Source organism: Pinus tabuliformis, chromosome 7 (genome assembly GCF_031772625.1).
Source record: "Pinus tabuliformis cultivar Carrire ecotype Pingquan chromosome 7, CPIR1, whole genome shotgun sequence".
Lineage (NCBI taxonomy): Eukaryota > Viridiplantae > Streptophyta > Pinopsida > Pinales > Pinaceae > Pinus > Pinus tabuliformis.
In genome coordinates this window covers 1,911,254,873-1,911,272,109 of record NC_142293.1, presented here as the reverse complement: position 1 = coordinate 1,911,272,109, position 17,237 = coordinate 1,911,254,873, and positions in this window count along the sequence as shown.

Genomic DNA, 17,237 nt, shown 5'->3' with positions numbered 1-17,237 from the left:
AATGTTTAAATCGCAATCCCTCTTCACGTTTAAAAAATAAAGTAGTCAAATAAAAACCCTTATGTGGTGTTGTGAGATTAAAAGTAACAAGGTTGTTCATATATATGATTTTTTAACATTAAAAATAATGTTTAAATTGTAATCTCTCTTTACAAATTTAAAAAAGGAAAGCACTTTCAAACAATATAAGGTAGTCAAATAAAAACCCTTGTGTAGTGTTATGAGATTAAAAGGAACAAGGTTGTCCACAATTGTGATCTTTTTTAACAATAAAATTAAAATTAATGGTTCTTAGTAATTTTAATGGAAGAGTCTCTTTGTTACACCTTGGATAATAAAAGAGTTTAACTAAGTATTCACTTCCAAAGGGTCACTTTTGGGCCAACAAAACAATTGTGAGATAGTCTAGTCAAATTAAAGTGTTTAACATAATACTAAGAGTGACAACGATGTTAATAAAATTAGGTTCAACAACGAAGAAAGTGATTTAAACGTATTAATAATATATTATATCAAAATATCTTTGGAGATGTATATTTATATTTGATGAGTTATCTTATAAGGATTGTTTTTTCTTTTTAAATCAATAATTTATTTCATTAGCAATCCTTTCTATTGTTATTGACAAATTCTCTACTGAGGTGTCATATAAAAAGAACAATAGAACTTCCAACTCTTGGTATGATAAGGACTGTAAAATTGCCAACAAAGTGATTAGAGATAGTCTTAATCAAGTTGTAAAGCTCGAAAACATAGATATATACAAAACTATTATCAACAGGAAGAAAATGTCTTATATTAATCAGAGACAATAATGTCTTCTTCACCTTTCTAAAGTGGAGCCTATAAAGTTGTGGTGGAATATACTTGTTCGTGAAACAAAAGAAAATCACTCGATACCCTTAAAGAATTGGGATATCTATCGTATGAGACTTTATGACTCCTCGGACACCATGGGCATCATCCCAAACACTCCTATAAAGGAGGATATCTTCTCTTTGGAAGATGTGGAGTTCGGGATTAAGAAACTCACTAATTGGAAAGCTAGGGATATTGAAGGGTACCAAGCTAGAATCTTCAAAATGGGAAGGTTTGTCCTCACCCCTCATATCCACAAACTTCTCAATTTGGAAGTAAAACACGGTTTCCCCAAGCTTTGGACACAAAGTCTTATTGTGCCTATCTTTAAAAGTGAGGACAAAAGTGTTCCCTCTAACTACAGGACCATTATGATTAGGCACATTTTAGCCAAACTGTATGGGCTCATTTTGGAAAAGAATATTAGCATCTGACTTAAAAGTCATGGTAAAAGAGCTAAAGGGCAAGTTGGTTTTAGAAGACATCACTCAACTATCGATCATCTTGTCACTCTTAGGATCATTTTCGAGGAGTGTCACAATAGTAAGTATGATCTCTTTTGTTTTTTTGTTGACTTTAGAAAAGCTTTCGACATTGTTCATTGAGATAAGCTATGGAAAAGACTTGAAAATATAATGGTTCCTCACGAGTTAAGGATTGTTGTGATTCAGATTTACGAGAATGTTGTTGCCAGGCTTAAGACCATAAAGGGGTGGTCTAATGAAATTAATTGCAATATTGGAGTTAAGAAAAGGTATCCTCTATCCCCTACCTTTTTTGGCATTTACATTGATAAGCTAGAAGAGTGTTTGGAAATTGTGGGATGCAATGGCCCTGAGCTCGTTGGTATGGTCATTACTCTTATATTTTATACTGACGATATTGTCTTCTAGCCATAAGCCATGACAATATCGACAAGTAGCTTAAGATCCTCCATGATGACTGCTCCAAGATGCGTATGACGTTTAATACGAACAAGAGTAAAGTCATGATAATTAAATCCAAAAATATCAACCATGGTAATTTCATCTATGATATTTATTACTTAGAGCAGGTTTCTTCATACAAATATTTAGGTATGACATTCATCATCATCTCAACTGGAATTATAGCATTGAGCAAAGGATTATTAAAGGTTGGAAAGCTTATTATGAGCTTGAAGATAATTATAAGCCAGCTAATCTCTGGATTTGGAGTAAAAAAGGATCCTCTTTGAGACTCTCGTCACCCCTGTTATTTTATATGGATGTAAGGTTTGGGGTTGCAATATATCCATAGAGTCTTGGAGGAAGATTGAGATGATCCAAAAGTAATTTATAACCCACAACCTCAAGATTAAAGGAAATATTCCCTATCTTGTCCTCTTGATCGAAGTTAGCTTTTCCCCTATTAAAAGCATGGCTATGTTTAGGTACTTGATGTATATGTTAGAAATTGTAGCAAGAAAGGCTCAATCTATCTTGTCCCTTAGTCAAGTTGAGTAATTTGATTTTCCACATCCATATAATGACTTGGATTGCAGTTAACTTGTGTGACATGGCCTTGTCTCCTAGTTAGATAATAAATTCGAGTTATAGGCTTGGAGTAGAGTTGAACATGGAGTGATTGCTAAAAATTAACAATCTAGTTTAGTTATTTTCAGTTGAACTCAATTAATTGAGCTCAAGTCATTAGTTGAGTCAGTTGAAGGTCAATTTAGTAATAAAATTGTTGTTAACGCAATGATCTCTTAGTTAAACTAGTCAATAGGCTAAAAATAGCCCAGACATGCATGGAATTCAAATTGCCTAGCTGGAGTGGAGGAAAAGGCACATTCCAATTATCAATTGTATATTAGTTGAGTGTAGAGGCTTGACAATTAAGCAAGTGATCAATTCCTTGGGAATTGCGCAAGGAAATGGTGAATTCCCCTATTATTTAAGAGCTAAATTTCTCTTGAATTATGCAAGGAAATAAGAGGAAGTTGGAGGCTTGAATTGGCTAAGTGTTGGCCAGAGAAGGATAGTTAGCAAGAGAACAGGTTTACGGTGCAGGGTGTGCTTCAAAATTGAAGCAAGAAATTGTAACAATTTCTCATTCCTGCCTAATTAATGAAAAGCAATGGAGGGGTTTTTCCCAGGTGGGTTCCCCTGTAAATCATTGTGTTCTTGTGGTTTTGATGGTTGCATGTGTTTCTAAATTGTGATTTCCAGTCCACAAAATTGTAGAGGGAATTTGTAATCTCTTATTTTCAGTGCAAATTCATTAGCAGTAGCAATTTTTTATTAATCTCTACATGGTCTCATAGCTTGAAATCAAACTAGAAACTAGTCAGTAGATCTTCTCCTTTAGAAATTTCAATTTGCAGATTTAATGAAGCAGTTTTTCTTCCATGCAAGAAAATGTCTTTTGACGGGTTGATATTGGAGTAACCTGGAGGGAAGCTCGAATTTCATAGCTTAGAATGACATGATGGAATCTATACTCGATGATAATGGAGTGTTGGAGTACACCAAAATTGACATTCCAAAACCAACAATATCGAATGCACAAAAGTTAGCCCAGTGGAAGAAGGATACCACAAAAGCTAGGAGGATCATCTTGGAGGGTGTGAGAGACCACATAATCTCAAATTTACATGGAAAAGAAACTCCATTTTCTATGTGGAAGACCCTCATTAAGTTATTCAAAAATGGCGGTGATGCCGAGAAATTGGCATTGAGGGACAAGATCATAAACCCACGTGTAGAAAAATGAAAATATTCCATATTATCTCTCCATATTCACTCAAGTTCGATATGAACGTGGAGGAGTAGGAGAAAATGTGCCATCCTCTAAGCTAGCGAGCCTATCTCTCCTTGGCCTTCCAGAATATTAGCAAAACTACCACGACTTTGTAAATGGAAGGGACAAATTACCAAATTTGGAGAGACTTTGGTCTGATTTGGTGCAGGAATAAATTTGAAGGAACACTAGAGATGGAGTAACATCAAAGTTTAGGAGGAACATAATTTTGCCTTGGTTGGGAAGGGAAAGAAAGCTAAGGGAAAGAAGGCCCAAAGTAAGCCAGAGTCCAACCAGAACAATGGCAAGAAGAAGGATCTAAGCAAGATAAAATGTTTTCATTGCCACAAATATGGGCATTATGCAACAAAGTGTTCACATAACAAGTCTAACAAGAAGCCTTCAGGAGGAGTGGAAGGTGAAGAACTTGCCTCATAATTTGAATTAGACTGTACCCTAATTGCATGCATGGCCAACACTGCAATGGGGAGTGCGTGGTATCTAGATTTAGGTGTCTCGTTCCATATGACAAGATGCAAAGAGTTCTTCAGTAGCCTAGAGGAGTGGGATCTCCAGATGCACATAGAACTTGGGGATAATGGGAGGTACAATACCACGGGAATTGGAACTGTAACCTTTAAGAGGGAGTCAGGATCCCATCTTCATCTAAAATATGTTATGTATGTACCTAGGATGAAGAAGAACTTGATCTCTATAGTTGTGATGGAGGATAGATGCTATGATGTTGTTTTCAGTAAGGAGAAAGCATTTCTGAGACACATATATATCTGGAAAGTGAAACAGATTGGAGATAGAGTGAAAAATCTCTACAAACTTGAGGTGGAAGCTTGCTTTGCACTAAGTAGCAAGGCAAAAAAAGGTGTAGAGTCGAGCTGTTGGAGAACTCTGGCATAGGCACATTGGACAATTGCACCATGGGGCCTTAAAAATCATGCAACAAATTACCATCAGCCTCCCAAAGTGCACCCTTGACCAACATGATGTCTACAAGGGATGCACATTGGGGAAGTATGTCAAATCCACCTTCCAAGGTTGAGATAGCAGAGCTGGAACAATCTTGGGACGTGTCCACTCTGATGTATGTGGACCCTGTTGAAAATAGTGTAACTAGGTTCGGTCTTCATTATTTTTGCATTAATGTATTTTTGTATTTAAATAATTATTTTTTGCTCTAATTAAAGAGCTCAAGACAAATCATGTAAAAATGAAGACATTCATGTATTATTTATGTAAATGTAATGAATGTAAGTCCTTCTAAATCATCAAAGAAATACTCAAATGTGTACCCACAGTTTTACTCTAGAAACCACTCAAAGGAAGGCTATGAAACCACGTCGGCTCAGCTAAATGATCGAAGGAAACGTTGGCCTAATCGAAGTTCACGTCGGCTCAATGAATGGGAAGGCAAGCCTATATATAGGCTACGTATGGATCCTCCACAAGGCAATTCAATACACTTCTCTCACGAAGAAGCAAGGTAGCGAAGTAGCCGCAACGTATGAGGAAGTTTGTCCCCTCATCGAGCCTGCACCTCGTCTCAGCATCCGGATCTGGGTTAGCATATTGCATTTCATGTTTGCATGAAGGGTTTGAAGGGTAGTCTTGACCTCAATAGGAAGGAGGAGACTGCGGATGACAGTGCGAGGGTACTGTAAGGCTAGAAGAGCCCTAACTCCATCCACGTATGCATATACACTCTGAAATCTAGGGCATCCTCCTTCGTTGTGGTGACAGTCAACCGGATCATCTTGTGGAAGCCTTGTACATCAGCTATATTCATAACTGTGACAATGTATAATAATTATATATATGGAGCAAGAGTAGATTGAGGCTAGGAGAGCCTATCTAAACTGTTTTGGTGCAGACTGATATAATTCTTCAATTGTATAACTGAACAGTGTTATTGGGTACATATTCTGAGGTATTGTCATTTGATGTTGAAGGCATTTCAAGGTCAAGTTTGGGTCATGTAATTTCTCAATAAAGATTCTATAAGAAAGAGTTCAAGGGTTTTTCCTCTCAAGTTTTGGAGAGGTTTTTGCCCTGGCATGGTGCCAATATTTTGTGTACTTGTGCATGATTGATTTTCTTGTTTTGATACTTGGTTGATGATAATGATCCATAGTAATAATATCGATCAAATATGAAGAAAGTAATATCTCAAGCAGTTATCTAAGAAAGAGAACTATAACAATTGCATTGCCCTTAAATTTCGCAACATGGTATTAGAGGGAGGGTTCAACAAAGGGCGTAAAGAAGGTTAGCTCCATCATGCAACAATTATCAAGTATGGGTCAGCGCAAAAAAGGCAAAAGGAAGATCTCGGTTAACACATATCTTAGAAGGCCTTAACAAATGCGGTAAGTATCACAATGATAATTCTCTCCTCATCGGTGGTACTCATTTCTGTGAAAGGGGTCAGAGTCAGTATTCCTGTGGCAAAGAGGATCTATGAGCTCCTACATTAGGGCTAAATATCTCGGAATACCTGAAGGAGAATATATATTTGATGACGCAATGATCTCACACGAATAGATCTCAGATGGACAAAGAGGACTGTGTATCTATTACAGTCTTGGCTTCATGAAGACCATGTCTGATCTCAACATACTTATATATATGTGTGTGTGTGTGTATGTATGTATGTATACACATATACATACATACACACACACACACACATATACATACATACATACATACATACATACATACATGCATGCATACATACATACATACATACATACATATATAGATATAGATATATATATATATATATATATATATATATATATATATATATATATATATATATATATATATATATATATATATATATATATGTATATATGTATATGTATATGTATATTACATCCTCGACATTCTCTCCAAGCATAACTTATATATATATATATATATATATATATATATATATATATATATATATATATATATATGTATATTACATCCTCGACATTCTCTCCAAGCATAACTTCAGTCTCGGCATATCATTGATGGAGTGGATCTTGGTGATATTCTTGTAACAGTCTCAGCATGATGAACAACAATGAAGTAGGGTTACATTCTTAGCATTACTATATAGATCTTTTCATATACCATCTTGGCATCCAGATCTATAATAATATTATTGTTTAAGTTAGACGCGGCATATGATATCTTTGTCGCATACATGATGATCACTGTATCATTGAAAATAACCTTAGTCTTAATGAAAAGACGCAGAAACAACTAGTGACAAAGATGATCAGTCTCAAAATTATAACAATATTAGAAGCAACAATAACTACTATAGTCTCATTGGAAGGTAAGTATCTCAATCTCGGTGGACTTATTTCATAACGATCAATGTATACCTATGATGAAGAAGGGCTCGGAACCCTCACTGTATTTATATAGTCTCACTGTCTCGGAATGAGATATCACAGTCTAGAAATATACTCTTGGCATACTCGGCATTACCATAAAATGAATCTCGGTGATTCTCGACATATCCATGATCTAAAGGTGCAAATCTCGAATGGATGGAGCAGAGATCTCATTCTCGGCATACCTAGTAAATCTTGGATGGATGAAGCAGAGAGGATTGTGAATGAGGACACAACATTGGCATGAAGTCTGGGCTGATAGTCTCGGCATATTCATAAGTGTATCTGTGCATACCCTTAGCAGATCCTAGTGCAACGTTATACTTGGTTACAGTATCGGTGAAAATCAAAGACGTAGTCCTAATCATAGTAGTCTCAATGCACAATATCCGTTATTGCCTTAGCAGCAATAAAAGGGTAAGGATATAGAACATTATCACTATCTTGATGGCTGTATTTATATGATGATAAAAGACTAACTGTCTCGGCATAAGGAGAATCACAGTGATCCCTCAGTTATGCTTACAATCTCGACATATTCTCTTGGCATACGATCTTAAGGTATAGTGATGATCCTAGTGCTTATGGAAACATGATGAATCAATCATCATCATGATTGTCACAATGAAAATCTCAACAGACCTTGTTGATATAATGAAGAAGTAGTAGTAAAGATCTTGGTGCAATAAAGGTACAACAATGATGATCTGGGTGAAGGAGCAACAAGGATGATTACAGTCATGGTGCAGCAGTGACCTAATTTAAATGCTGGAAAACGTACTCTCTAAAATGCAGTAAAGAAGGTCATCTTCATCAGATCTCAATTGGGAGATCTGAGAAAGATGGATAAGTTGTGGACAAAAGTATTGAAGGTTAAAAGACTAAAGCATGAGAAGGGAAGTTTGGTCCTCAAACCAGATAGTTTTCAGTGCTATGGGAAGATTATGGAAAGGAGCTCATATCGCCGGAAGGAAAGAGGAAGTAATAGACCTCTACTATGAGTGAGATGGTGTCCCTCACAAAAGGGTCCTATCACAAGCTCCAAATCTCCTGCATATATGTTCATGATGATAAGATGCATCGTGGCATCATGAAAACAAGAGCTCGTAATCATGAAGGACAAAATCCATGGCAGTCGAGCATGAAGGACATAGCTCTTGGGAATCTCATTGGACACTAAAGGAAAGGACAAGAAGTCAAAGGAAACATTTTCCAGATGGGGATCTACAAGACCTTGAAGATTCTCTGATGAAAACCTCAGCGGAGGATCCCCTAGTCAGGAAAGGCAACAAGTGTTTCATCAAGAAATCCAACCTTTGGAATTCATGAGACGATGGTCCAATGACATGAGAAATGAAGCAGACCAAGGGATTGAAGATCTTTTCAATCAAGGAAGTTGTTGGAAGTAGCGAAGGTAAAACAAGGTGTATGCTTATGTTTATATTTAATATTGTAAGGTCATGATGTATGGTTGCAGGTGAAATAGATCAAGCATGATCAAAAGGAAATAGATCTCCTCCTCTGAAAGGATGCGGAAAGACATAAGTTTAACTAGATGAAATCAACATAATATGTCCTCATATGAAGTATGAGGTAGTTGACTACAATTGAAGAACTCTGAGAGCTCATGGGAATGAAAGACATGAGGATGAAAGAGATTGTGAAACATGCAACCATGACGAAGGTAGTCAACATCCAAAGGATTAGGAAGACTTGACCAAGAAACCTCCCGGAATGATGAGTAGACTTTGATGGAAGTCTGAAAAGATGAGGACCCTTGACAACAGATATCATTGGGAGATGTGTCAACATAGATGTAGGATGATTGATGCCTACAAGAAGATGTCACTGAAAGAAGGCCATCACCAAAAGGTAATATGTGATTTGTTTTTGGTGTCTGACCTCTTGGAAAAGTCTGGGTATGTGTGCAAGATCATGGAAAGGAGAGTTGTGAAGGATGTCATGAATATGTACCTTGTGATCCAGAGCAATCACTGTTAAAAAATGAAGACAAATGAACTTATGAAGGAAGCCCTAGATGTAAAGCCAAGGAGGACACTTTCTGGGAAAGAAGGAATGACATGATGAAGGAAAGTGATGGATGGTTGAACCCTACACGTGAAGAAATTGATGACATCGAGATCTTGAATCATCAGTCAACTAGAAGACCCTATAAAGCACTGATGATAGAGTCCCTGGGTAAGAGGGAGCTCTGGGAAGTTCTTATGAGTAAAGGAACTCGAGCAAGTTTATGAGTGAACAGAAACTTGGAACTCGTCCCTGGATAAGAGGGAGAGTTAGACATGACATTATTATCTTCAATTTGAAAGAAAGAATGGAGGATTGAGTTATCATCTGGAATCCGTCACTCTTTGAGGATGATGTGGGGCATCCAAGACAAGAGTGGGCAAGAGGACAACTATTCTTGAGGGTTGGGAACCCAAGATGAGAATAATCCTAGTAGGGCATACTTGGAGAACAACTAGGTGGGTATGACCCTAAGAGAGACAATGATGAGTGTGTCTATAAGTCAATGGTCTCGCCAACATTGTGCTCTGATCTATGATTGAAAGATAGAGCGATTAGTCAAGGCCTTGCTATATGGAAACAATGTTGGTTGAAATGATGCTATAAGAGATGGATAACTAATCCAACTCTTTTCTTATGAGAACTCTTGTATTGAGAATGTCCATGTACCATGTATGAATGAATACCTCCCTAGTTAAGAGGGAGTGTTGAAAATAGTGTAACTAGGTTCGGTCTTCATTATTTTTGCATTAATGTATTTTTGTATTTAAAGAATTATTTTTGCTCTAATTAAAGAGCTCAAGACAAGTCATGTAAAAATGAAGACAATCATGTATTATTTGTGTAAATGTAATGAATGTAAGTCCTTCTAGATCATCAAAGAAATACTCAAATGTGTATCCACAGTTTTACTCTAGAAACTGCTCAAAGGAAGGCTATGAAACCATGTCGGCTCAACTAAATGATCAAAGGAAACGTCGGCCTAATCGAAGTTCATGTCGCTCAATGAATGGGAAGGCAAGCCTATATATAGGCTACGTATGGATCCTTTGAAAGGCAATTCAATACACTTCTCTCACAAAGAAGTAAGGTAGCGAAGTAGCCATAGCACATGAGGAAGTATGTCCCCTCATCAAGCCTGCACCTCATCTTGACATCCGGATCTGGGTTAGCATATTGCATTTCATGTTTGCGTGAAGGGTTTGAAGGGCAGTCGTAACCTCAATAGGAAGGAGGAGACTGCGGATGACAGTGCGAGGGTACCGTAAGGCTAGAAGAGCCCTAACTCCATCCACGTATGCATATACACTCTGAAATCCAAGGCATCCTCCTTCGTTGTGGTGACAATCAACCAGATCATCTTATGGAAGCCTTGTACATCAACTATATTCATAACTGTGACAACGTATAATAATTATATATATGGAGCAAGAGTAGATCGAGGCTAGGAGAGCCTATCCGAACTGTTTTGGTGTAGACTGATATAATTCTTCAATTGCAGAACTGAACAGTGTTATTGGGTACATATTCTGAGGTATTGTCATTTGATGTTGAAGGCATTTCAAGGTCAAGTTTGGGTCATGTAATTTCTCAATAAAGATTCTATAAGAAAGAGTTCAAGGGTTTTTCCTCTCAAGTTTTGGAGAGGTTTTTGCCCTGGCATGGTGCCAATATTTTGTGTACTTGTGCATGATTGATTTTCTTGTTTTGATAGTTGGTTGATGATAATGATACATAGTAATAATATCGATCAAATCTGAAGAAAATAATATCTCAAGCAGTTATCTAAGAAAGAGAAATATAACAATTGCATTTCCCTTAAATTTCTCAACAAACCCTTTTCTACAGCCTCTACAACAAAACATAGGTATTATGTAATTTTTGTTGATGGATTTTCTAGAAAATGCTGGATTTTCTTCATGAGTAAAAAGGATGAAGTGTTTTCCAAATTTCTTGAATTCAAAGCGTTGGTTGAAAAGGAGATTGGTCATAAATTTAAATCTCTAAGAAGTGATAATGGAGGAGAATTTGTTTCTAACACCTTTAAGGACTTTTGTGCTAGAGAGGGTATTAGAAGAGAACTGATAGCACCCCATAACCCACAGCAAAATGGGGTGGTTGAAAGGAAGAACAGATGCATAGTGGGAACAACAAGAGTCATGTTGCATGATCAAGGGTTTCCATTACATCTATGGGAAAAAACATGCAACATTGTAGCTTATTTGTAGAACTGGAGCCCTTATAGAATACTTGGCATGACCACACCCGGAGAAGATTTTTCTAGGAGAAAGCTAGATGTATCTCATTTTAAATTTTTTGGAGCTATTGTGTATTGTCATGTCTCCAAGGATAGCAAAAATAAATTGGATCCTACAATTGAGATGGGGGTCTTTGTAGGAGACACAGAGACTCCACATAACTATAAGGTGTATTTTCCTCACTCGGGGTGACAATAGTGAAGAGAGATGTCTAATTGGATGAGGAGAAGGTTATGAGAAGCTTTCTAGAGTGAGATATGAGTATCCCACTATAGGAGGAGCATCTAGCTCCAAAGGAGGAGCCTCAAATAGAGCTTCAGTATGTTTTGGAGTAACCACAATTGGAGGAGTGGACAGAAGGCCGAGTGGGGGGACCCACTCAACCAAAATATTCCAGAGAGGTGAGGAAGAGAACCAAAGGAGTTGACAGTTTGGTGTAGGATACACGAGAGGATGTGGGAGATCCTACATCTTTGCGCAAGTAGAGGAGGTCACCAAACAGATACACTGGTTATTTGGCACTCATGACATAACTAATTAATCATAGCCTTCTTCATTTGAGGAAACAAATTCTCAACCAGTGTGGGTTGATTCCATGGTGGAGGACTATAACTCCATCATGAAGAACAGTGTACGAGGGATTTGTGGCCAAAGGCTTCTCTTAAGTAGAAGGAGTGGAATATGAGGAATCATTTGACCCAGTGGCAAGGTATTTCTCAATCAGAACCATCATAGCATTAGCTGCACAGATGAGGTGGAAGATCCATCAGATGGATGTGAAGACTGCCTTCCTTAATGGTGTTGTTGATGAAGAAATTTACATAGAGCATTTAGAGGGATTTGATACATGTTAGCTACCTATACCAATAGGTTTCATATTTCATGATTGGCAATGAAAAGGTCCAAATATGCTCTGCTTTGATGATTCAAAGATCACATATTTCCAAGAGAGTACAATCTGTGCTTATAGCTTGATATGGACTCAAATTTTGATGGATGGTCCAACAGTCTAATCTGGATCATGCCATGTTTTGAATTTTCAGTTGTAAAATAGAGAAAGAAGTCTGTCCAAATTGTTTAATCTTGGCAGACAAGTAGTTGAGGTAGAGAAGAAAAGGCTCCCAACAGCTTAATCTGGGACCTTGGAAGAAATAAGGGTAGAAGTAGATAGAAAAACAAAAGAAAAAGCCAAAGGAAAGAAAAGGCAAGTAAGGGTCTGCAAGTCCAAGTGCACCCTCCAAGAAGAAATAAAAAAAATGCTAGGAAAATAGATGGGTAGGCAGTTGGGGTTGCAGAAAGGTCATTTCTTATAAGTTGCATGTCTGCTAACTTTGTTGACCAAAGCAAAATCAATGAATTCAGATGGAGTTATTCTTCATCAAGTTGCAGCAAGCAAAGAAGCATGTCTAACCTCCCTTCTTCCCCTTTTTTCATTTCATTACTAACACTCCCTCATCACTTGAGATTCATGGAAGAAATTATGGTTTCATGGTGGTTCTTAATCTTTTTAGAAGCCACATTTCTTGTCTAAAATTCTTTTCATTTTGATTTACTCCCTAAAACTAAGTAAGTTTCAAATAAACTTAGTGATTTCTCCCCTCATTCACATTTTCCCCCATATTATCTCTAACTCTATTATGTAATTCCCCTATGTTACCCTTCCCCTACTATTATTAACACCATGGTGTATAAACCCCAAAATTTGGTATAAATATCCCTCCCCTTGGCATTATAGCCAATAAATCCTCTGTCAGGGATCAAATTGACATCTGGTCACTTTGATGAACCTAAACCTCACCCCTCTCCCTTATTTAAAGTCATTCCACCCATTAAACCTTCGTTTGTAAAGAAAAAACCTTATAAAACCCCCCTCCTACCCATAAACCCCTTTGAAATTGTGAAAAAACCCAAAAAACCCACCTTTTGCCGCTTATCCAAAGTTTCGGTGCATATGTTTGATTTTTCAAAATACATTGAGAAACTTTACAAAAACCCATATCCTAATGATTTCCGCCAGGCGCAGCTTCCAAAACAAATAATAAATTAATCCCGCCCCCCCATCCGTATTGTCCGATCAGATTACCCTTCCGTCAACCGTCGGATCGGACCCATGTGATCCGACGGCCCTCGTTGATATCGGAGCGGCCCCGACGTCCGACAGATACCTTCCGATATCTGTCAGAAGGTGACGTCAGGTGCCCGCCACGCGCCTTCCCCACAATGCATCGGAGGTACGCCTGACACATTCCACCTCCGTAGCTATAGCGGTGCGATATAAAACCACCAACCGTTTCTGGTTTCTGTCAATCCGCTCATCCAACGTCATCCCCACGTCATTGCCACCCCGCCATCGCGTCAACCTTTTTGTCCGCCCCCGTGCCAATGTGTCTGCCACTGCATCATCCCCGTGGACCAATAGCAGCTCGCCACCTCACCCGATGACGTCATGTTGACGTCATCTGACTCCGACCCCACCCGATGACGTCATGCTGACGTCATCCCAAAAACGCGCCAATATTGCCAAAAATCCATTTTTAGGCCAAAATCTCGTGTTTTTTCCACTTTTGGCAAAAAGCACTACTGTTACTTCTGCATGCTGCTCACGTCCAAACCAGCACCAGCCTGCTAAAGTCGATTCCGATACCGCCAGAGCCTCCATTGCACCTGCATTTGCAACTCTTGCCGACGAATTCACCAGGTATTCTTCAAAATCATCCTATAAACCTGGTTTTATCCATAATTCTGCAAATAAACTGTTAACAGACTTTAAAACTCTGTTTTCACCGCTAAACGCACTGTGACCTGCACTTATATCCAGCCAGTGAAGCCATTAAACTCCTGCAGGGCCGCATTTGACAAATTGAGTCGAAATTCGCAGCTAGTTCGCGCAGTCGTGAACTAGGTACCTTAACTGACCAAATTCACCACAAAAAACACTTTGCTCAGTCCTGCTACTGTTTTATCAGTCCTTTAAGCAGTATTTCAATTGCTGCAACTATCTCACTCACTCTCTGTTCCAAACAATTCACATTTCTCCCTCAAAGAAAACTCTTGGTGTTGCTCTGCATAGCAACTCTATTCATAAATCCTAGGAGAAGTCATGGATCCACCAGTGGCTCCAATAGCATTAAACATTGCTCCACTAAATGCCCCTCATAGACAATTGGAATGGCAGTCTCTGGCAGACATGGACTATCAGATTTCAGAGGAAATGCTGATGGGTACTAAGTTCCACATTCACCTTCTCAATGAACTGAAGGCTAAGCATGAGGCTGGGACAGATGTGTTGGGGATATGGGGCTCATGCCTCCCTATTTTCAAACTCCCTCAAGTCAACCAATTCCCTGATTTGATCCATCTGTGTGCTGAAAATTATGACCCCACTCAGAGGGCAGTTCTTGACCCTTCAGTATCAGCTGTGTTTTATATCACCCCAGAAGCTATCAAGGATATGCTCTGCTTCAAGACCGAGAAGAAACTGGTCCCTCTATCACTTGTAGACCTGATAAATCGAGGAGCCAGAATGACAGATGCTCAGGTTACCAAACTAAACCAGCTATACATTGGCTCTGACTCTGTGAAGTATCCTCCTATCAATCAGGTATACCTCAACATACTGGGCAGAGATCTGGCTGACATGATTAGTCCCATTTTGGGCTACAACTCCATTGAGTTTGTTGATCAAACTGTGCTAGTAATCATGCTCATGTTTGCTCCTGGCAAGTCTCCTATCTGCTATGACTATGCCACCTATATAGCAGACAAAATACATGAGCAACTAATGAACCTGGCAAGAGAAAGAGTGTTCAGGTATACCTCCTACATTTACCACTTGATCTTATATCATCAACATCAGAAATTCTCTTTTCCAAACAAAAGAGAGGATGCCCAAGGCAATCCAAGATCAGTGGTCTATTGGTCATCTGTTTTCCACTGTAGAGGTGAAACTCCATACACCTATTGTGAGTTCATAGATCAGTTCATTCACCCAGCTATGTCAATGATGATGGGCTCACCTCCTCCGAGACTCACAGATGAAATGCAAAGGATCCTGCAGCTATCCAAATCATACAGCATTGGGGACTGGTACTTTTACCAGCACCACACCGTCATCAGGATGTATGGGTGTGAACTGCCTCCCTACAGACTACCCAGATATGTGCCTATGAGGCTATTTGCCCTAGAATACTTCAGGCAGTTTGGCAACGTTGATGTGCTTCACTTTTCAGGCAAAGGCAAGAAAGCACAGTTGAAAGTCAGGAACCAACTGGGCCACTTTGTTTATAACCAAAGGGAGGAAGGTTGGAAAGAAGCAGACAGAATGCTTGAGTCCCTTGGCCTTCAAAATAGTTTCCTCTGGAAACCTTATGACCCCAACCACTTCATCACTTTGAGAAGGCTCAGATATAGGCTCTCTGGCTATGATCATCTAAAAATCCCTCACATTGAAAAACATGCTAACCAAGCAAAATGGAGGAGAGGAACCCTAGAAGAGTCGGTTACACAAGAAGAGTTGAATCAAAGAGCAGTGAGGAATCTTAAAAAGATGGCTGACCTTGAACTTTGTTCACAGGTGTTTTCACTGCCAAGCACACAAGTGGGAGCAGTTGCATCCTCCTCGACTGCAAACCAGCAAGCACCCAAAGCCACTGAAGATATATCTGGCAAGGGCAAGGAAAAAGAAATGGATACTGAACGGCCACAGCATGAGAAGGTGCAGCAACAACAGCAACAGGTACAACAACAACAGCAGGAAATGCAGCAAGAAGAAGGGCAGCATAATAAAGAGCAGCCCCCACAGCAAGAAGGGACAGTTGAAGCCCCCATTTCCACAGAACAGCAGGCACAAAATACAGTGCCTCCAAGGCAAGAAACATCAGTTGATGCATCAATCCTCCAAACTCCACAAAAGGAGGATACTAGCAGAAAAAGGGACAGAGAGACTCCCTTGACCACATCAGAAAGTCATGGTGAGAAAAGACAGAGAATGAACCCTTTCTCTGATGAGGAAATGCCAACAGGGCAGTCTCTGGGCATGGGCCCACCTAGCAGGGAAGTATCTGCAAGTTCCTTCCAAGGGGAACAAAACAGAACTGTGGGAGGAGAAGTCAGCTCCTCTAGCCAGCAGAGGGAGGGTGAACTGAGCATCAAACAACAGTTCATAGACATAAAGAAAAGGAGTGAGCCCATAAAAATACAGCTGTATAATCATTTGCTGAAGATGGCTCCCACCAACCAGCAAAGACTGATGTTTGCTTTTGATGTCAGTGAAGGCAAGATGATCATGAGTCATTTCTTACCAGCTGTAGCACAGCCCCAAACTCATGCAGATTATATAAGGACCAATCTTGAGGTCCTTGCCAAAGACATCCACCCAATGAATAAAATTGAGTTGCACAAACAAACAGGTGAGATGGTCTATGCCTCCTTGGCAGACAAAACCTTGGACAACTACAGGCTGGAAAATAGCCTTAATAATACAGCTGCCCAACTTGAGTTGGAAAGGGCATCATCACAGGCTAAGGACAACAGAATTAGGTCCTTAGAAGATATAATTATTGAGATTGGGCATGATCCCAAAGATATCAAGGGCATCCAGGAGATATTGAAGTTAAGGGATGCAGACATGGCTGCTTTGAAGAAAAAGATAAAAATGCCAGCCACAATTCACCCTCAAACAGATGAGGTTGCCCAGCAGAGGCATGATAAGGAAGCCACAGATTTACTGGTGTCTCTCTATAAACAGCTCATCCAGGCACAAGAAAAGCTGGGAGAATCAGAGGCTGCACAGGCAGCATTACAGGCAGCTTTGAAACAAAAAGAAGAAGGACAGACCTCCTAGCCTCCTCCTGAAGTAATAAATCTTGAGGAAACTGCTCCACCTATTGTTCCTCCCCCTCAACAGCCAGAACAAGCAGCAACA